Here is a 23,321-nt window from a genome sequence, read left to right on the forward strand (position 1 = left end):
TTCTGGGATCATGCCCTGACCCAAAGGCATATGCTCAACCACTGAGCCACCTAGGTGTCCCTAGCCTCTGTCTGGTCTTTTAAAATAAAAGATTTTTATTTTGGAATAATTAAATTTAAAGCACAGTTGCAATGACAGTACAGAGGATTATCATATACTCTTCACCCAGCTTCCACTAATAATAATGTTTTATAAACCAGGGTATGTTGCCAAATTTAAGAGATTCACATCAAGATGATGCTATTAACTGAACTACAGATTTTCCTAGGATTTCATCAATTTTTCCACTGCTGTCCTTTTTCTATTTCAGGATATTGCATTGCATTTAGTCTGGGATCTTCTTAAAATGAAAATTCTGCATTTTATATAATGATACCTTCTATACTATTATTAGATATAAGTGTACAGAAACTCCCCCAAATTCTTTGAAATAAAGAGCTTTTTGTTCCCCATGAACCTCTAGGTAATTATGTATCCTCTCCTTAGGGATATAAACAGCTTCTCTTCTTTAGACTATAAGCTAGAATGACAGCCTGGATGGCTCTCCTCATCTCTTATTCTAAATTTAATTACAAGTAGTCATCACATACTCCTTGAGCATCAGCATTATAAAGGGCTGGGGAGGTCATCTACAAGAGCACTCTTGGTTCTCATAAAGCAAAACTGAAGCCCAGAGAAGGACTTTCATCAGAATCCTACAGTTATTATTAGTCTTCAATCCAGTGTAAATCTCTTAGTACCATATCATCTCCAACCCTCCCAATATTTTCAGATTTGGAGGATGCAAATGCTCCCTTTATGTGTGGTTGTTATCAACTATTTCAATACAATAGATAAATAAAAAAACAACATATTACTGTGCCCTAGTCTTATTAAAACTTAACATTTCATTATATTTCTCCTTTTCTAAGGAATAAAACAATACATCTCCACACAAATATGACCAATTTATTTTCTTTTTTTTTTCCAATTTATTTTCTATCAACGATTGAAAAGCAGCTCAATGGAAGATATATTGTCTTTTCAATATATGGTGTTAGGACAATCCTATAGATATCTGTAGGTGAAAAATAAAAATAAAAACCTGGATCCAAACCTTACCACTTACTAAAAGATTAATTCAAAATGTATTTTAGACCTAAATGTAAAGTATAAAACCATAAAACTTTTAGAAGACAACAGGAGAAAAATCTTCAGAACTTCAGTCTCACTGAAATACAGAGTGACACCAAAAGCGTTATCCATAAAGGAAAAAATACACATCAATAAATTACACGTCACCAAAACTAAAAACTTTTGTGGGGTACCTGGGTGGCTCAGTGGTTGAGCATCTCCCTTTGGCTCAGGTCCTGGGATTGAGTCCCACATCAGGCTCCCCATGGGAGCCTGCTTCTCCCTCTGCCTATGTCTCTGTCTCAATCTCTCATGAATAAATACAATCTTAAAAAAAAAAGACTAAAAACTTTTGTTCAGTGAATGGCCCTGTTAAGAGGATGAAAACACAAACTATAGACTGAGAGGAATATTTGTAAACTAAATAGTCTAAGACTTACAACTTCCAAAAGAAGAAAAGAAAAGCCCTCTCAAAACTCTGTAGTAGTAAAACAATCCAATTAGAGAATGTGAAAAGACACAGACACTTCACTGAAGAGGATACAGGGATGGCAAATAACCACGTGAAAAGATGTTCAACATCACTAACTGTGAGAGGCAGACCAATGCCTGCCCCTCCAAAGATGTCCACATCTAATCTCTGGAAACTATGAATATGCTACATTACATGGGAAAGGAGAATTAAGGTAGCAGATGGAATTAAATTTTAGCTAATCTCAAAATAGAGCAATTATCCTGAATTATCTGGATGGGCCCAATGTAATCTCAAGAGTCCTTAAAAGCGTAAACTCAAGGCAGAAGAGGTCTGAATGATGTGATATGAGGAACACTCACTCCACTGTTGCTGGATTTGACCACAGAGGATGGAGACCAGGAGCCAAGAAAGATGGAAGCTGGAAAAAGCAAGGAAGCAGATTCGCCTCTAACAGCTGCAGAAGGAACACGCTCTGCCAACACCTGTATCCAGCCCTGTGAGACCTGTGTCAGACTTGTGATCTATAGAACTAGAAAAAATTTATATTACCTTAAGTCACTAAGTTTGTGACCATGTGTTACAGCAGCAGCAGAAAACTAACGCACTATCATCTAGAGAAATGCAAAGTAAAAATATGATGAGGTACTCATTCATCAGAACCCCTAAAATTAAAAATTGTGACAATAGCAGATACTTTCAAAGATGCAGAAAAACTGTATCTTTCATACATTGTTGGGGGAATATAAAACAGTACAGCCATATACTCAAAACAACAAAATTTTATAGAAATGGAAAACAAATTAGGTTGCCAAATTAGGAGGTAGGGACCACAGGGGAAAGGGAGCAGATGGGACTAAAAAAACATAGTACTGAAGTTATTGCATAGCAATAGAGCTTCTGAATCTTGACTGAGGTGGTGGTTACAAAAATCCACACATGTGCTAAAATGACAAAAAAAACTATAACGGATGTGACCCATCTCAAACTCCTGGTTTTACCATTATACTATAGAATGTAATAAATAGTCATCAGGAGAAATTGAGTGAAGGGTAAGAAAGACATGTCTGTATTACCATTATTGTGTCTTCCAGTGAATCTGTATTATCAAATAAAGAGCTGAAAAAGAGTTCATGCAGATTTGAAGCTGTTGTGTATCCCTCCTTCCTTGATCACATGTCCCTTCCTCCCTCCCTCCACAGAAGTATCCGAAAAGTAGTGTTCAGAATTTTCATTCTCTTTTAATACCTATTAACACATTCTTTGAAAATAAAGAATAATGTCATGCATGTTCTAACATTTTATGTAAATGATGTATCATTAATCTTTGTGTATCTTGTTTCTGTTTTTGTTTTTGCTTGACTCTATGTTGTTGAGAACTATCCACGTTAATACATTTCATAGAGTTATACGTTTTATCGCTAGACCCTTTAGGTGCTGGACATTGGTCCATTATATAAATATACCACCTTTTATTTGTACTTTCTTCTATTGATGGACATTTAGAATTTTTTCCAGTACTATGCCATTATGAAACTATGCCAAAATAAACACCTAAGTGCATGTCTCCTGGTGGACACATATAAATATGTTTCCATGATATATGTCCGGAAGTGGAATATATAGAATATATCCATTTTTAACATTACTAAAATATGTCAAACTCATTTCCCAGCTTGTTGTTTCAATTTATCCTTCTACATCATAGAAGATACTTGGTATTTTCAGACTTTAGTTTTTACCAAACTGATGAGTATGAAATGGGATTGTCTTTACTGTACAGAATTTTTGTCTTAATACAGTCAATCACTATTTTTCTTTATAATTTGTGTTTCAATGTCTTATTTAAGAAATCCCTAGGATGCCTGAGTGGCTCAGTGGTTAAGCATCTGCCTTCAGCTCAGGGTGTGCTCCCAAGGTTCTGGGATCAAGTCCCACATCAGGCTCCCCACAGGCAGCCTCTCTCTCTCTCTCTCTCTCTCTCTCTCTCTCTCTCTCATGAATAAATAAAATCTAGAAAGAAAAGAAAAGAAGAAAGAAAAGAAAAGAAAAGAAAAGAGAAAAGAAAAATAAATCATTCCCTGCACAGTGGCCAGAAAGATATTCTCATACGTTTAATTCTAAAAATAATAAATTCTTTATTTTCCCTTCACTTCTATTTTTTAAAGATTTTATTTATTTATCTGAGAGAGAGAGAGAGAGAAAGAGAGAGAGAAAGAGAGACAGAGAGAGAACAGTAGGAGGGAGAGGCAAAGGGAGAGGGAGAAGCAGACTCCCTCCTGAGGAGGGAGCCTGATGTGGCCCTGGATCCCAGGGAGCATGACCTGACCAGAAGGCAGACACTTAACCAACTGAGACACCCAGGTGCCCCTTTCCCATTCACTTTTAAAGTTACATTCCATCTGAGATTTAATTTGTATTTGGTGTGAGGAAGGGATCTTACTATATTTATTCCCCCTATATGAATAATTTATTCTCCATTTACTGGATCCTTCCTATGCTAATTTTTAATACATCCTCAGTCATACATGGGCTAATTTCTGAACTTGGCATATTTATTGCTGCTCCAATATCCCAATGTCTTATTTACTATACTTTTAAGGCAATTCTTGCTATGTGGTATGGCTAACCTCCCTAACTTCTTTAACATTGTGTTGGTTATTACTGACCTTCAGGGCTTCACATATACTTTAGAATCAGCTTGTCAAATTTCCCAAAACAAACAAAACTACCTCTGTGTGAGTTTTTATTAGAATTTATAAACTAATACAGGTCGAATTAAATCTTTATTATATTAAATGATTTTATTGTAGGCATGTAATATGTCTCAATTTACTTAGATCTTCTTTGAATCTTAAATAAAAACTTTGTAATTTTATCTGTAAGTGAACTGCACATCTTTTGTTGGGTTTATTCCTATGTGGTTCTACTTCTTGTTGATAGTTTTCATGGTATCAGCTTCTAAACTGAATTTTCTGTTTATTGACTGTATATACAAATTTTATTTTATGTCCATCAATCTTTCTGAACTTTTGTATTATATCCAACAGTTTTCTTTTATAAATACTCTTTCCTATTTTGACAATCATATCTACAGTTAATGACAATTTCACTTAGTTCTTCTTCCCCTCTACTATTAATTTCTTTACTTACTATGCTGGCTAGGACAAGTTAAATAAAACCAAGGTAAAGGCCATTTTCCTCCTGTTTTATATATAAATGAGTAATTTCTAATGATCTCACTACTAGCTATAAATTTCCAGGACTTTTAAAAACCTAGTTTTTCTCTTCCTCAAGCCCACAGTAAGTTACTGCATTTATTAGTCTTTGGAAGACCAGCTTTTGATTTTGTCTTATATTTTATTAATATATACTTATTCTTTCCTTTATTATACTTTATTTGCTTTTTAAATCTTGATTTAGATGCTGACATTAATTTTTAACCTTGTTTTGTTCTCTAATACAGGTATTTACAGATGATAACTTTTGTTCTAGGCCTAACTAGTTTTTTTTTTTTTTTTGCTTCCCATAAGTTTTATTATATATTATTTTAAATAATATTACCATTTAGTTTTAAATATTTTTGAATTTCCATTATGTTTTCTGATTTGACTCACGATTTGTCTAGAATTATGTTTATTAATTGAAAATCCATTTGGGATCTTTCTGGGTTTTTGCTTAAATTCTTAATTTCAGATACTGTCTCTTCTCATTTGTCCCTATTCTCACCTACTAGAATGCCCATTAAATACCCACTAAATTTTCTCATTCTCTTTAATGTGTCTCTTAACTTTGCTTTCATATTTTGTTCCTTTCTCTTCACCAAATTCTGATTTCTTCAAATTACATGACAGTCAACTAGTTCTCTCTTCAGCTGTGTCTAATTTGGTTTTAACCCATTTGATAAATATTTTCTTTTAATCACTATATTTTTCACTTTTAGAATTTCTACTTGAGTCTTTTTGCAAACCAAATTTTTCTTATATTTATAATTTGGTTTTTATGTCTTAATTATTTTTAATATTCTTATTTTATATTCTAATGTGACAATGCCATCATGTGAAAGTATGAAATTCTAATCCATAATTCTTTGTTATGTTTTATAACTCTTATTCATGGTCAATTTTTTTCTTATAAATTATAAGTCAATCTTTAGAAGGAATTTATCTGCAGGAAACCTGTAAAGCTTGATTTAATGACAATCTCCTTCCCAAGAAGTTTGCAACTGATTCTACCAGATGTCTCAGAATTGTTAATGACCTGGGATAATTCCTTTTGGGTTTATTTCTCAAGTTGTGATTCTTTTCCGTACTACACAAATAATACAGATTTAAATCCCAACCCAAATGAAGTGTAAATCCACAGCGACATGGCTTTGAACAAAATGTTATTTTCTAAGGCAAAGCTTTCTTATCTCTCCTGTGCTGATGGTGGATTTTTTTTCTAGAGCTTTCTATTCAAAGATCATAACTTTGTGCTAAAGATCTCTGTTCTAACCCACAGAGTCTTGATTTCCATTTCCTATCTCCAAATGGTGTTAAAATTCAGACCCTCAATTTAGTGAGACTATAATGACATACTCCCAAGGGCAGCCATGGTATCAGTTCACATGTTTATCCCTCAGGTTTTTAATTCCATCTTTATTTCTGACCCATGGTGATGCCCTTATTTTTCTTTCAAGATCAAATATGTATGAAAGAGATTATTTATTTTACCTAGTATTTCTAAGTGTTTGTACAAGGCATGATATTAAGATTATCAGCCATGTTTCTAGAAAGTAAAAAATAAGTTCCTTTCTCTAGTGAAAATCAACTTAGAACACAACTGGGAAGATAAATCCTTCTTAGTTCCCTTATCAGAAAACTCTATGGAAAAAATATAATTAAAGTCCATAGATAGCTCAAAGGCCAATTACATAGAAACTTTACACTGTACTTCACATAGATCCAACTAACTTCATTTTCTGGACTCTCACAGGCTCCTCTAATCACATTTTGCTAGAATCTTTAAGCACAAATCACTTTCCATATAAGTTTTCTCTGCTTACTATCAACAAATTTCATTGGCTTTTCTTCCTTTTTTCTATTTATTCAAGATAGCTTTTCTAAGTGCATGTTATAGTCTAGACCCTGAGGATGTTACCCAAAACAAAACTAAACCTTGGACCTACAGAGTTTAAATCTTAGTAGTGCAGAGAAAATAAACAAAGTAATAAACATATCTTAGGCTGGAATAAAAATTAATCAATAAATGTAATTTAGGTTGAACCATATGAAATGACCAATGTTCCACTGTTCTTGACCTACAAAAAAGGCAATTTCACATAATTCCATCTAACAGAACATGACAGGGAGTGATATATGCTACAAAGAAGGCAGGGTAAGTGGATAAAGAGTGACAGGGGTGGGGGTGGTCTGAGCGTGCTATTTTAGGTAGCATGGCCACAAAAGCATTTCTTAGAAAGTGCTATTTGGACAGAGATGGGAATGAAGCACAGAAGTAATGAGGATATCTAGAGGAGGAATGCTCCAGTAACAGGGATATGTATGTGGAAAGGTTCTGAGGAAGGAGTGGGTATGGCATATTAAAAGGATAGCAAGAAAAGCAGAGGGTCTTACATGAAATGAGTAAGTGTGGTACAAGATGAGGGCAGACAGGGCAAGGGGCAGGCCTGGGAATGCCATGGCAGCCACAGTAAAAACTTTCTGTCTCACTCTTTATCAGATAGGAAGCCCTTGGAAAGTTTGGACAGAGGAGTGGCAAAACCTGACTTGCATTTTCAGTGGGTGGAGGTCAGTCTCCAGGGGACAGGATGGACATACAGAGCTTATTTAGGAATCTACTACATTAGCCCAACTGGGAGACCATAGTATCTTAGACTCTGATGGTAGCAAAGGAAATTTGAGGAAACGCTGGATACTCACAGTTTTTTCATGATTTTTTTTTTTTTAAGATTTTATTAATTTATTCATGAGAGATCCACAGAGAGAGGCAGAGACACAGACAGGGGAGAAGCAGGCTCCTCACATGGAACCTGATGTGAAACTCAATCCCCAGACCCGGGATCACACCCTGAGCCGACTGCAGACGCTCAGCCATCCAGGAAGTCCCTTTTTCATAATTCTTCTAATCTTTCTTTTTTATAGCACATTTGTCCCATTGATGTCTCATTCCTAATCTTATGTCAAAATCATTATGCCTGCCTGTTATCTGACTCCAATCAAAAACTCCAGATCATTTTAAATTACACACCTCCAAAATCAACATTTGTATGTACCAAAAGCTGATCACAAGCTGCATTGCCACTTTTGTCTCTAATCACTCTCAAAACAATGGCACCATACCTGATCAAGGAGGAGCTGGCATTCACTATGCAAGGAGCATCCCCAGAGAATGAGCATGTGGCTCCAAAGGCCACCAGTGAGATTCTGCCTCTCCCGGAACTCTCTAACTGATGGGTGGGCTGGGCCTGAGCCACAGCAGGCAAGGACCATTCATGTCTGACTATGACGCAAGAAGGCTCCTCTGAGCAAGGAAACTCCTAACCCTATCCCTGCAGCCAGACCCCTTCCTTAGAAGTTTCTATGCTTTGCAACTTTCCAAAGAGGAAGTTGTCTAAGAGGGTTACAAACCTTTAGGGAGAAGCTGACCGCAGCTTAATGGTATGTGAATACAACTTCTGCAACTTTTGGTCACATTTCCCCTTCATACCCACAAAGGGCTAAATGTGTTCTATTAAACATTTAGGACAAATTACAAAGTAGCTGAGCAAAGCCTCAACACCAGGTCACCCTGACACAAGAGAAATCATTTTTTTTTTTTGTTTTTGTTTTTCAATGCAATGTATCAATCAAAAGTAAAGCTTAAATGTTTATAAAATATAGTTAGTCCAAGAGGACAAGTAGTATCAAAATCATTTTTCAACATATCTTACATTAAAAAAATCCTAAAATATGGCTTGGTATGCAAATATGCAAAGGTAAGGATATGACATTAAAAATGTTGCTAAAATTACTGCCCAGTTGTAAGGGTATAAGCTATACCCATACACTTAAGATTTAACAGCACAGATCCCATACAGGGTGACAAGTAATAGTATTAAAATGAATATTCAAAACTTATTTTCTGAAAAGGCCCTTTGCAAAGATACAAGTAGGCATACCTTTTTCTGAAAAAAAAAAACAAAAAAACAAAAAACGAAAACGAAACAACAACAACAAAAACTCACCTTCATTTGCACGACAAAATAGAACAAGAAAGCAGAAATCAAAATGCATTCATCACCCTGGTTCTTCTCCTACTTATAAGTAAAGCAGAAACTACATATTTTAGTAATTGAGAAAATTGAACTCTATCTGAAATGATGATATTTAAGACTACCAAGACAGAAAATTACAGCCCGTATTCAATCTGCTACCAAAAGCTTTTATGGTACTAGATAATGTAAAAGAAATTTAAAATAACTATCAAAAAGTCCAGTGATATGACCTTTCCTTGAATTTCAATGCTGGAAATCCTCTTCTGATAAATTTCAAGGTTTTCACTATCCAAAAACCTACATTTTCTGTAGATACTAACTTTACCAGGAGACACACTGATTCTGTGGAAAACTGGACTCAATATTCAGAGTTCTTCAGAGCATGTCTATGTTTTAACTTGTAAATTATTCATTTTTCATAATTCTGTGTAAATGACATAACAGCCACAATGTTGAAGAAAAAAACTTTTTTTTAAGTTTGAAAGTTCATTGTAGATAAAAGCATACCCTCTGATGTACCTGTGGCAGGTCCCCATCCCTGATCAGAGAGGATAAGCATCTCTAGAAGCAGGGGAGGAAGTGTCACCAAGCAGGCAATTGTCTGGGTCTGGCCTGGCTCAAAAAGCAAAGATTTGTGCCGAAGTGACCTGTGTCCCCAGGGCCTTCTCAATCTAGCAACTTTCACTATTTTCAAATATTTGATAGATTAGATAGGTATCAAAGCTAAAAACGTATGTATAGAGAATACAACATTAACATACATTTTAAACAACAACAAAAATCTACTTTACTCAGTTATAAATCAAACATCTTCTTAAAAATACCACTCCAACTGACAATCAATGCTGACAATTCCACAGCTCACTATTTTTTTTTTTTTTTGTCAAATATCAGCTACAGACTCACAACAGCTCATTTAGTTAGACTCTTCCTAATGAGTTTCAAAATAGCTGAAGTTCCACTAAAAGAGGAGAGCCTTTGAAATGCTTGGTAAAGAAGATATGTAGACTTTGGGAATAATGGGAAAACCTCTGAATATATAGTGATGGTAATGGCAGGGGCTAGACCGGAAGTGAGACATTTAGAAATGAAGAATGCTACATTATTCCATCGATTTTATACCCATGGAAGAAGTGGATAATTGGAGCAGTATCTCAAAGCATAGGAACCGACTGGAAGAAAGGGGGCATATCCAATCCCTCTGGCTTGTCGCTTCTCCTCCTTGTGGATCCTCTCTGTCAGCAAATTTTAAATAGTATTTATACCACACCCAGACTCTATTTCACATCCCATGTCACATTTCCAGGGCAAAGATATGGGAATGACAATGGGACTGACTCATACCACTTGGAACATGACTAGAGCACTGAGCACACTAAATCACACATTGGTCGATTAAGTCAATGCTTTGAAAGACCAATAATCACTGGACTGTGAAGAAACAACTCACCAGCAAATGGGTCACTATGAGGTATAGACAGCAACTAAAAGACCAAAGGATATTAGTTTCCAATGCCAATTTATCGAAACTATTAAGATGGCACAAAGTTAACCAGAGACTGTCCGCTATTCTGCCGATAATAGTTGCTCTGCAGGTTTCAACCATTTAATTTTTAATCTGAGCTCCTATACCACAGACTCTTTGCACTTTACCCCAGAGATTGAGTAAATGCACTCTATTTTTAGACATTTTCACTCTTGACACAGAATTCCACAAATATGAAAGAATAAGTCATCCCCTAGGCACTCCAGGGGTTGTTACTGTCTCTGCACTCTTACTTTGTGGTCTCTTTGCAAGCATTTAAAAGAACAATAGGGTGAAAAATGTTTTCCTGCATAGGCCATAAAGTGAGAATGTGTTAAAAGGATTTAGTCTGCTTTGCAACATTAGATTAGCCCTTTTTGGTAAATCAGAGGTGCTTCAGAGTTGAGAGGCCATCTCAATTTTACAATAGAGAGCTATTTTATGAAGAAAAAAAAAGGCAAATCTCAGGTAGTCGTTTTATTGAGAACACTATTATTACTATTCTAGCAAAAGGATTGTGAAGAGAAAAGGCACAAGTATTAATATTATTAACTTATCTTTACAGATGTTCAGATAATACCTCCCACCTGACATATCTGGAATTAGTACTGAAGAGTATAAAATCAAAAGGAGCTACATGTATTGATGGTTTCCAAAATAATAATTCAGATGGCCTTGTCAATGTTTCAGAAACTATATGGTCCACATTAGCCTGTAATAATGAACAGAATAAAAAGGAACCTGACTTAATGATAAACTATTTACAGAACTATTCATGTAATAAAGGGCTAATTTAACAAAGCCATCAATGTAATATACCTTAAGAATCTTCCACACTTCTGAAAAGAATCATCAATCAACCTTGATTTTCTTGGAAGAGTATCTTTTTTATATACCTTTCTAAAATTATTTTTTAGGTAGGCACGATAAGCAAAATATAATATGCCACTGCCAAAGTCAAGACTCATGTTTCTCAGAGGAGGCACACTGCTATGTGAGAAACCAGATAGGATCCTTTGTTCTTGGCCTAAGATTCCTTGACAACTCAAGTCAGGGTTCATTCAGAATGTCAACATTACTCTAAGAAGGGAGGAAAAAAGATTTCTTTCCATGATGCCTTCATTATGCTACAAAGATGCCCTTGTCATGCCCATTCATACACATGTCTGTATCCCAAGTTCCACAGAGAACACAACTAGAAATACATTGTTCTCTGGATATTCAGTGAAGATGCCATCTCATTTAGCCCTGCCTGGAGGGCAGGTGAAACATTATTCAGTCCAATTTACAGATGAATGAAGTAGTTCCCAGAAAACCTCTGCTGCCAGCACTCACCTATCCTTCCAACTAAACCAAAAATAATTGTAATTAGTGACAGCACATAGGTTTTCTATCATGTCCTTCCATATAATCTTGTAGCCATAACTTGACTGGGGCTTCAAAACCATAGCGTAATCCATGCACAATCTCATGTGTAAAATTACATAGAATGCTTAAAAGTGAAGAAGCAGGAGATAGTTGTTAATAACATAAACTATGTCATCATGATGTTTACACATCATCTGATTCAGCCAGTAACAAGATGTGCAGTCTCAAAAAAGTCATTTAATCTTTTTGCCTCAGGCTCTTAATCTGTGAAATGGGAACATTATATTGGTGGGTCATTGAGAAGATGAAGTAAAGAACAAGAAAGACAAGAGCACATGAGAAAACATATCTGAAGCTCTTAATGCAATACCTGGCATATGGTAAATGCTCAATAGTAAAGCTATTAATCACAGGAAAGTGATCATTAGCAGGCACTGTCTCTCTCATTAAAAAACTACTGAAAAATAGCAGCACAGTTCCAACACTTCCTCAAAGAAGAGGACTGCTACCTCAGCTTAGGCTTTGTTCCTGAATTGTCTCATAATTGCCTTCTCCTTTCTCCAAGTTTAGTAATCATCCCTGCACATCAGATCATGTCAATCGAGTCAGCTGACATTAAAAAGAACAAGGGTATTTCAACCTTACAAGCAGTAACCCATAAGAGCAACTCAGAAATCACAAGGAATCCCTCCTTTATATGTGATAATTGTTCATGACTAATTTTCTATTTCCTGAAAAATCTCCCATTATCTCAAGATATTGGTCTTTAGAGTCAACAAGTAGTGGGTTCAAATCCTAACTGATGCTTACTAGCTGTATGATCTGAGCAATTCATTTCTTTTCTGTGAGCCTCCATTTCCTCATTTATAAATATTCATAATTATACCATTGGAAGGCACAAGGATTAAGAATTAAGTTCATATGAGCAGCCAGGGTGGCTCAGTGCTTTAGTGCTGCCTTCAGCCCAGGGCAGGATCCTGGATACCCAGGATCAAGTTCCACGTCAGGCTCCCTGCATGGAACCTGCTTCTCCTTCTGCCTGTGTCTCTGCCTCTGTGTGTGTGTGTGTGTGTGTGTGTGTGTGTGTGTGTGTGTGTGTCTCATGAATAAATAAATAAAATCTTTTTTTAAAAATTAAGTTCATAATTAATTGCTCTTGATCAACATTATCATCAAGTTTTCAAGAGTAAGCTTACTTTTGGCTATGACCTATTCCTGAGTCAAGACAACACAAATACAATGTATTTTCCAACTTGACCTCAGCAGAGTACCCTATACAACATATTTTCCAACCTGGCCTCAGCAAGTGATTCCAGAAACACTGCTTTTGTAGATCATTTTACATCTGTCCAAACTGATGCTATCATTTTGAATTATAATCCTGATATTTAACAAGCTCATATGTCTAGACACATTCACTGTTAAAGAGAGAGCTCACAATTTTAGTATTGGATTTGGAATCTTAGAATTTAATTTTAGTGGATAAAAATCAGAGCAATGTCTTCCTCGCATCCCTACCAAGTCTAAGTTACATGAAATCCCCAGAAAGTTAAAGCCACTAGATTCAACTGTCACTCTACTTGGCCAAAGAATTATCTCTATTCAAAACTATTGCCAGAAATGACTGTATATGTAGAGTTCCAAAATCACATGATCATCACACCCCAAGAGTATTATTTTCAACACCATGATCACCTGTCCCATTACTTCCATAAGTTAAGATATTTTTAACATCATCTCATCAGAGATGTGCAAAATCTTTAAAAGCAAAGTTTTAATTCCACTACTGGATATCTACCCAAAGAATACAAGACACTAATTTGAAAAGATATTTGCACCCCTATGTTTACTGGAGCATTATTTACAATAGCCAAATTATGGAAGCAGCCCAAGTGTCCATCAATGGATAAATGGATACAGAAGAGGTGGTAAATCTACACAATGGAATATTACTCAGCCATTAAAAAGAATGAAGTCTTGCTATTTGCAACAACATGGATGGATCTAGAGAGCACAACACTATACAAAATAAACCAGTAAGAGAAAGACAAATACTATATGATTTCACATGTGTGGAATTTAAGAAAAAAAACAAATGAAGAAAAAAGAGACAAACCAAAATAACAACAATAAACAAACAAAACACACTCTTAACTGTAGAGAACAAACTGATGGTTACCAGAGGGAAGGTGGGGTGGGGGGCGGTATGGGTGAAATAAGTGAAGGGGATTCAGGGAATACTTATGATGAGCACTAAGTAACATATAGAATTGGTGAATCATTATATTGTACACCTGAAACTAATGTAACACTGTTTATTAAGTGTACTGGAACTTTAAAAAAGGATATTTTTAATGTGCATTCAAACACACACAAAAGAAAAGTTTTTAAAAGCCATATTGTGGAAGATTAAGGTACAGATAAAAAATCAGAATCCATTTTATTTCATAAATGCTCACATAATGACTTTATTTAAACTATAAAATCAATCATCCTAAATACATGTGTCCCCCAACCACCTGGAAATGTACTCCCAATCTGAATCTCTTGAATGTTTTAGAATAAATAACAGACAAACTACATTTATTTAGACACATACTACATGAAAAACTTTCTAGTCAACACATTAGAGAGGATAAAGAAAATAGAATTGGCTCTCTCCTCAAAGAAATAATACATACACATAACTAAGAGGATTTATAAAGCAACATATTTTGAAAATGTGAGCTGACATAGTGTGGATGAGAGAGAATATGAGAGACAACTAAGGCAGCAGATTTCTTAAGAAGTAAAGCCCATACTGACAAGACAGAAATTGGCCTTCCTCTTGGAGGAAAAAAGCAACATATTGGGGTGGAAACAAAAAAAAGTTGATTTTTAAATTGCTTAACAACAGTACAGAGCCTAAAATTCAGATAGAAAAGATGGTCAAGGAAAATTGGAATTTAATCCGACATGCAACACAAAGGCATTGTAGAATTTCAAGGGGAAAAAAATGATAAACGTATAATTCAGGAAAGATTCTTCTATCTTCAAATCATTTCCACCTAAGCTTGCCTGTTTCACATAAAACCTCTGCTGTTAAGGTGAAAGAGCTTTTATTTTCTTTGCTACATGACAATTTCGTAATATTCAAACTATTTCTGAGGGTTTGGTGCTAGACAAAAAAAAAAAAAAATGGTATTAAAACAATACAACCTGCATTCTTGGATGTATTTTTTAAAGTTTCTCTTGTTTCGAAAGGAGTCCTTAGCATGCTCTGTGTCTGAAGGCATTTAGCACTTAGCTCCCTCATAAAATGACAAGGGACAGAAATAGACTGCAGCCATCTTACATTACTTCTGTCAGGTCCAGTGGTTTGGGGAGTGAAGCCATGCTAGAGAAAGCTTTCCTGCCAGCAAATGCTGACAAAACTCAGCAGCTCCCCAGACAAAACGGACATTTCTCTGTCAGTATGGGCCCTCACCTCCGTGGAGCGTCTTGAGCAATCCCAGCTGCAGAGGAATGTGGGTTGCCAAATACAGACACAATCTGTCCCCTCTCCTAAAATGAGGTTGATTCTCATTATTCTTAAGGAGTCACACACAAGCTGTTGGCAATTTGCTCTAGTGAAGAGCAAACCATATCGAGGAGTTGCAACACTTCAGAACTCAGAGAGCCACATAAACCCAACTGTGCCCACAGCCCCCATTCACGGGCAACGTCTGAACTTCTCTAATAAGAGCTGAGACAGAGGGAAGAATGAAGCCTGTCACACACACACCTCACTAGCCAGGCCTGGCTTTTGCAATGCTCAACTAACGGAAAAAGGAGGGCTCTTCAGTAACTCACTCCGGCCTGGTGCTGCATTACAAAACAGTCCACACAACAGCCTGCTCTGGCTGCCCCCAGTGATGGCGGCACCACCCTGCTCCATGCACCCCCACTAGGGCAGCAGCTAGAGCAATGCTGTGTGTATTCACACCTGCAGGAAATAGCACACTCAGGAATGAAGCATTCATACAATCAGAAAAATAAATTGAAAAGACATGAATGGATGATTCATAAAAAAAAAAAAGAACAAAAATGGGGACATCTGGGTGGCTCAGTGGAGTCAAACTTGAACTCCTGATTTCTGCTCAGATCAAGATCTCCCCATGAGATAGAGCCCCACTTCACTCCACTGTGGGTGAGGAACCTACTTAAGACACCCCCTTAAGATCTCCCTGCCCTGCCTTCCCCCATCCCCACATTCTCAGGTCTCAGGTGCACACTCTTTCTAAAAAAAGAAAGGAAAGAAAGAAAATAAAGAGAGAAAGAAAGAAAAAAAAAGAAAAGATTTCTAAAAACTATATGAGAAGAAGTTTGACCTCATTAATAAGACCACAAAATGAAACAAAATAAGGAACCACCTACCCATTAATTAATATTTTTAAAAATCAAAAAAGTATATATTCATTGCTGGTGAATTTGCAATGAGTTTGGAATGTTCGTACACTGGTAGACAGAGGAAATAATGGCACAAACTTGTGAAAAGCAGTTCCCCAATACTTACATTTATGTTTTGAAAATATTGAAAAGGAAAAACAGGAAAATATTCATGTCCAAAACATTTGCTAGCCCTTTCATACAGCAAAATAATTAAATAAAAATAAAATGAGGAAAAGCCAAATAAAAAATATGATCATAAAATAATAAATGCCTGAGAAAATCACATAGGAAAAATGTGAAAATTCTATTTGTGAAAACTATGTCACCTGGGACTTCTATGGTCTTCAAACTTTTATTGTGAAATATTTCTTACATATAAAATGGTACATACAATGATTATCAACACTATATATAATTTCAAGTGAAAAAAAATCAAGACACAAAATTATATGTACAATGTGACCACAACTATATATTCTCTCTGTATAAAATATGTCTAGAAGGAAATAATCTGAAGTCTTAATAGTAGTTAATCTCCAGTAGTGAAATAATAGGTCATTTTTTTCTTTTTTTCTCCTACTTTCATAATTTGAATTTCTATAAAGTGTAAATTCATCAAATTTACTATCTAATTTCAGATGTTAAATTGGAAAAATGTCAAAACCACCATATTCACCTATTGATTTTTTCAACAAATATTTATTGAGTTCTTCCTATGATCACAAAACACTATGTATCAAAGGAGAGATAAATGCAAATGAGACATATTTTATACTCTCCAGAAGCTTGTAAGAAATACAGCCAGGTAATAGAAAAGCAAAATAGAAAAATAAACTCGTGATAAATTCACTGAATTGAATTCCTCAGAATACAGTGGCATCGTACAAGATGAAAGATGAAGTAAATTTCATGGGGGTCTTATCCCTTCTTACGTATTTCTAATCTGGATGAAATTCCCCAGTTACTAATTCCATGCTCCCAGGAGGAATCTGGACCCAAGGCGATCAGGAAATTTATCCAGATCAAGGAAAGAAGCTTACTAGTAAGAACTGCCTACAAAGTGTGTACTGTGTCCTTTCCTAATCTACTAGAGATTATCTATGAGTAGTGTTACTGTGATATTGTATTTATAACCATAGGAAACTGTCATAAATTCCTGATCTTAGATATCATCTTGATGACAAATTCCATCCATTTCAAAAATCCAGTTTATAATAACATTTTCTGTGACAAGCAAGTTCAACATTTTTCAAGGCAGTGTCTTCCATTAATGGACAATTTAACTTAATTCAAAACATTTATTAAATACCTTTTGGTGTCAAGCACTAAACCAGACTCTCTTTACACAAGATGAGTAAGAAAAGACCCCTGCCTTCAAACAGCTCATAAAGCAAAAGGGAAACCACAAAATACATCAACTATCACCTATAGTTTACCTATAGAGCTCTGAAGACTCTCCTGGCAGTTTTATTCCCTTCCTGGGATGAGTACTAAGGAAAGAGTGGCTACTTTTACTTTGCAGATGAGCCTGGTCATAAGTGGGTAACACGGAAGCAGTAGAAAAAGGAAAGAAAAGAACCATAATTGGATAAATTTAAGAAACCTTCTCTGAAGATTTGATGATTATTAACAATGTACTATTTTTTTTAAGCATCAAGTCTTTCAGTAAAACAAACAAAAAACCCAAAAACTATTTGGGTACATTTAATCTGTGCTCACCCCAGCACCACCACCATGATCATCACCACCACCACCTATCGAAAACCCGAACCATTTCTTATGTTAAATGTATTAACATTTCTTGGAAAATTTACTGAATAAAAGCTTCTCTAAACCAGCCACATGTTTAACAGTGATAAACTGAGGCTCAAAGACACTTTGTGAATTACCCGCCAAAGTCATAGCAGCAGTAGGTGTGGCAGAAACAGGGCCAGAGCCCGGAACACTAAGTCATTCCCACGCTAATCCTATGGCCTGGAATCACAGACACCAATGGTACTGACATATTTTGGGTACTGACTGACAAAACCAGCGTTATTTTAGCACAGAGAAGGGAAGTACTACAAATACACAGAGTTGGCAAAAAAAAAAGGGGGGGGGGGAAGGTCTAAAGTATGCAGAAGTCAACAATACAACACAAATTTAAAAAAAAAAAAAAAAGCCTGGGCACCTGGGTGGCTCAGTCAGTTAAACAGCTGCTTTGGCTCAGGTCATGATCCCAGAGTCCTGGGATGAGGCCCGTGAATGCTCAGCAGAGGTCTGCTTCTCTCTCTTCCTTTGCCCCTCCCCTGCTCATGCTCTCTCTCTCATGCTCTTTCTCAAATAAATAAACTGTTTAAAATAGAAAAGCCTGTCTTCTCAATGTGGAGGAGATACTAGTCACAATGAAGGGATTAGACCAGTTGCTCTCTAGGGTGGTCAAGGTCTCCGTCAACCTGTTCGAGCACCAGAGATAAGGACTTTATATGGATGCAACTCTGTTCATATGAAGTTGATTATCCCAGAGGAGGGGAATGAACAACAAAAGTCAACAATAACAGAATCCTTCTCTGAAAACCACCTAACTTCACAATGAATTCCTGAGGGGGCTGGTGTCCTCTACATTGGAACTTTCATTAAACAAAAAGGACAGATTATCATCCACTGGGAAAGCTATATGCAGAGTCCTGCCTGAAAGAAAAGAGATGGACTTGATAAAATTTCAAAGTCATTGCCAACCTTTCAAGACAGGTTGTGAGTCAGAGGCTGGCCATCCTGCCTGCCTGTTCTCAAGGCTCTGCCTCACATTCTACTTCTTTGCCTCACCTTTTTGATCATTTTCTTGTTTACTGGCATCTCTGCCTATCTTTGGGGAGACCTGAAAATGAAGTAAGGCTGGCAACAAGTTATTATACTGAATTCTTTCCAAGAGAGATTTATTGTTTGAACATAGAATACAATAGAAGGTAAAAATCGTGGCTAAAATAGGATTTCAATTACATGTGTGCTTGTGTGTCCCATTTCTTGATCAAATACAAACAACTCTGAATATTGGGATGGTAATTGTTGGCCAAGCCAAATGAGAGAGGAAGTGCTCTGGTAAATGTTCTGAACTTAGATTTTCAGAATCAATTTTTCTACTGCAAATCAGAATCCATGAAATTTTGACCTAATCCCTTTTCTCCCATATACCCTCCCCTAAATATCTCTTTAAAATTAGCTGCTAAAAGAAAATGACTCTGAGAAGGCTTTAGAGATGTTTCAGTGTGGAACCCAATCGACAACCTTTCTATTCAATTTAACTTCACTTTAAAACAATATAAAAATAACCGCAACACTAAAATTCATCTCATTAAAATAAGTATATGTCTGATTTTGGCTTATCCAAATTAATTAGTTCTAAAGGTCTCTAGGTTAATTTTGCTCATCATGAAACAAGGGGGTAGACTGAGTTTAGCACTTACAACCTAAAGATAATGCCCCAGGTTTAAAGATTTTAATGACCTTTTAAAAATCAATTTGCTTCGATTGAGCTCAGATCCTCTTGTCAGCACAAGCCAGAAGAAAAACCTCTCAAATAAAGTAAATAAGAAGAAATTGACAACTTCTTGGGCCCCATGAGTGCATGAAACAGATAAAAATGTTTCTGCAATTTGTTATTCTTTTGAATGCTCCCCTATATCTCACGTTCACCAGGAAGAGATGAAGTTCTCCCTGTGTCCTCCTGGTGCTAATCATGTCCTATCACTAGGTCAGGGACAGAACTTCAGTTCAGTCTGTGTAATCCTGCCATAGACAGCTCCACCCAGCTCTCTAGACACCTCACTAATCTTCCATCTTAGTGCAAGAAAGAAAGAGGGGGACATATGTGTACTAAGGCCCATGGGATCTACCATCATTACCCACAAAGCTCATCATCACCTGGCTATGGCAACAACACCAGCTGCATTATGGGCCTGAAACAGAGAACGGGAAAAAAACAACTGTAGAGGGGATCCCTGGGTGGCGCAGCGGTTTGGCGCCTGCCTTTGGCCCAGGGCGCGATCCTGGAGACCCGGGATCGAATCCCACGTCGGGCTCCCGGTGCATGGAGCCTGCTTCTCCCTCTGCCTATGTCTCTGCCTCTCTCTCTTTCTCTCTCTGTGAATATCATAAATAAATAAAAATTAAAAAAAAAAAAAAAAAAACAACTGTAGAGTGGGTTAGCTAACCCAGGTGTAGCTAACTCAGATGTAGCTAACTCAGATCAACTGAGTTGGTCCTGTCTTTCAAACATTGGAAGGTCTAATCACTAATTTCAATCATTTGTCAGTGGGGCTAAAAGACTTAGGACAAAAATACAGGAAAGGGGCAGCACCCTGTAGCCCGTAAGGAGTCTAGGCCTTTGGAGTCAAGGACACCCAAGGTCGAATCCTGACTCTCTCCCTGCAGGATCCCAAACCCTGACACTTCCTGTGGGACCTTGACCCATGACCTTCGATTGCTTCCTGTAAAGTCAGGATCATGGTAATTCCTCACATGTGAAGTCCCTATTAAATGGAAGTTACTAATGCCATCACCTTCTCAATGGAGGAGTCTCTGGACCCCAGGAAGCCACTCTTTATTTCAAATCCAGTATCCTGCAGAAAGACAAGGGTTTCCTTGACCTGTGATCGACTCTTAAAATGTAATGACTTAACAAAAATGTCAACGAGCCCAGGATCATCTCCAGCTTTCAGCAAAGCAGGATGTAAGTCACATTAGAGAAACCAGAGATCACCTTCTAAAATGCACAAACATCGTACACTTACTTTTCAACACTCCTCCTTAGCTTTGTCAGATACACCTGTGAGAGCATCCTTCCCACACGATAGGGTATTTATTCCATACCAACAGTGGTGGTGGGAGGCAGAGGGGCGGAGAGGAAAACCTCACCTCTCCTTCTGAAACATAACCCTGGAGAGAATGGAAAGTGGAGGAAGCGATACAGCTGGAATCAAAGTAAGATGTGCCTCGACTCTCTAATTTTTTGTGCTCTGTTGTTATTTGTGCAAGAGGAGAGACAGTCTGGATGGAGGTGGAGAAAGAGCAGTAGAGGAGAAATCACTAGAAATTATAAACAAAAACTCGGTCGTTGTGATTGACAGCTTCTCTTGGGACTTCCCGGGGGAGCCAATTAGTGCTGGTTGCTAAGGTGGGTTTTCTCATACAACCCTCTGTGCTAACACCCACCTGTGCTACACCTACTTCGATGAAGCGACAAAGCCTTTGTTGATGAGGTTTAGAACCAATCACCCCACAGAGAGAGCCCTGCTAAGTCTCTAAAGCAGATGTCTTAGGGTAACCAGCAGAGAAACACCTTTAACTCCTTATTGCTTTACTGAAAATCAAGACTCTAAAATAATGTTTTGACTCATTCTTTCTGTTCCTTTTTCCTTGGGCTCTTTATCACCTGAGGCAACAGTGACCACATGCTCCATGCAAGTTCTAACCCAACTACTCCCAAGTTCTACCCATGCTCCTCCAACTACTGAGCCTGTTTTCATAAGTGAGAGATGTCACAAGAGCAGATTATAAATCTGGCAAAAAACTAATGACAAGAATTAGTAATACGTCCAGAGTCACTGTCTCTACGAGCACTGGGAGACACAGTTTGCATGAGCCCTACAAATCAGGTAAAGCAGAGCATAACACTGTCTGGGAAGCGGCCTGGCCAAACTGTTCTTGGAGTAAAATTCTTCATGGTGTATTTCCACTGCTTCAATAAACAGAGCTCAGGATGCCTTGTGAATCCATTTAGTGTAACCTCACACAAACTCACTCCAGTTGTGTTATCTTGTCTACTAATGAATGACACCCATCCTCATGGAAGGCATCTCTACTTGCTTCCTACTACCAAACCAACAGGCAGCAACTTTACAAAGCCTATTATGAGCAGAGTGCTGCATAAAGCCCTGTGAAAGGAAAAAAAAAATGCCTCCAAGTCCTTGGCTTTGAAAAGCAAAAATGAGGGGCAGCCCGGGTGGCTCAGCAGTTTAGCTTTGCCTTCAGCCCGGGGCCTGATCCTGGAGACCAGGGATCGAGTCCCACGTCGGATTCCCTGCATGGAGCCTGCTTCTCCCTCTGCCTCTCTCTCTCTCTCTCTCTCTCTCTCTCTCTCTCTCTGTCTCTCTTGAATAAATAAATTAGAAATATTTTAAAAAGCAAAAATGAACAAAATTAACAAACCGGGGTGCTACTATGTGTAAAAGATAAACTAAAACAAACAAAAGAAAAACAGAAAGAACCTTGGGGAGTTCTGAGAAGGAAACAAAGAGATAAATGCAGCTGAAAGATTCCCCAGAGAAAATCAGATAGGAGTTTAATTTTTTTTTAAAAGGAGTTTAATTTTTTAAAGGTGAGACTTACATTGAGAGGGACAGATAAAAAATGGAGGCAAAGTTCTAGAAGTGGAAATGCACAAAATGTCAAGCCTTAAAAGATAAGACGGAAGATCTAAAAGATATTCAGACTCCCCTCAAGCTCAAATCCTCATGAAAATAACCAAAGGGAAATCACAGATAGATTTTTCTAAGTATTGTAGAGGCCAGATTCTCCCAGAGATGACTCTGCCTTCATCTCCCTGAGACAGTTGTGTCTGCTGACTAATTTGACCCCAGCACAAAAGAACAGGAAGGTACCTTAGCTAAAGAAATCACAAAAACACTGACATGAATGCTCTCCACCCCATCCCCATACGCTCTCATTTATGGGCTCCGGTCCTCTCCATGAACAAATTAAAGTTGGAGAAGATAACCCAGACAAAATGAAATCGAGAGAGACAGGCACTAAATTCCTTTCAAGGTCATTAGGCAAATGGAACAGGATGTCTCAAAAGGTGGAAAGGAAAGCCGGTTGCCAAATCCAGCAACATTAGGCAAAGTCTGTATCAACAAAAGCACATCAATCTGACCCTGAGTTACCACTGGGGCTGCGGGTTACGTCTTCAGGATCCATTCTTCCCTTTACTGGGAGGCCTCTGAGGTATCCTCCAGGTCCTAGGACTTGGATGAGTTGGGCAAGACCTGGGCACTCTACTCACAGCCCTCATGATAAACCATTTAAACTTGATAGCTAGGAAGAGAAAATGCACACTGTGATCCTTACTCAGAAAGGGGCCTTGAAAGGCACTCATTCATTTATTCCACAATTATTTTTATCAAGCATACATTCAGGCT

General features: G+C 37.2%; 1 protein-coding gene across 9 annotated transcripts in view; it reads right to left on the minus strand.

Annotated features, from left to right (window-relative positions):
- The window catches only part of PDE4D (phosphodiesterase 4D), a 1,400,346-nt gene that overhangs the window by 1,157,815 nt on the left and 219,210 nt on the right, over window positions 1-23,321 (minus strand). Inside the window, exon 1 of one of the 9 annotated variants that reach the window (XM_038530657.1) lies at window positions 7,930-8,032. The exons of the other annotated variants lie outside the window; for them this stretch is intronic. The gene's annotated coding sequence lies outside the window, so the exon portion shown is untranslated. Of the gene's footprint in view, window positions 1-7,929; window positions 8,033-23,321 lie in introns of those variants that run through there. 9 annotated transcript variants of the gene reach the window in all.

The sequence above is a fragment of the Canis lupus genome, chromosome 2 (genome assembly GCF_011100685.1).
Source record: "Canis lupus familiaris isolate Mischka breed German Shepherd chromosome 2, alternate assembly UU_Cfam_GSD_1.0, whole genome shotgun sequence".
In the NCBI taxonomy this organism is placed as follows: domain Eukaryota; kingdom Metazoa; phylum Chordata; class Mammalia; order Carnivora; family Canidae; genus Canis; species Canis lupus.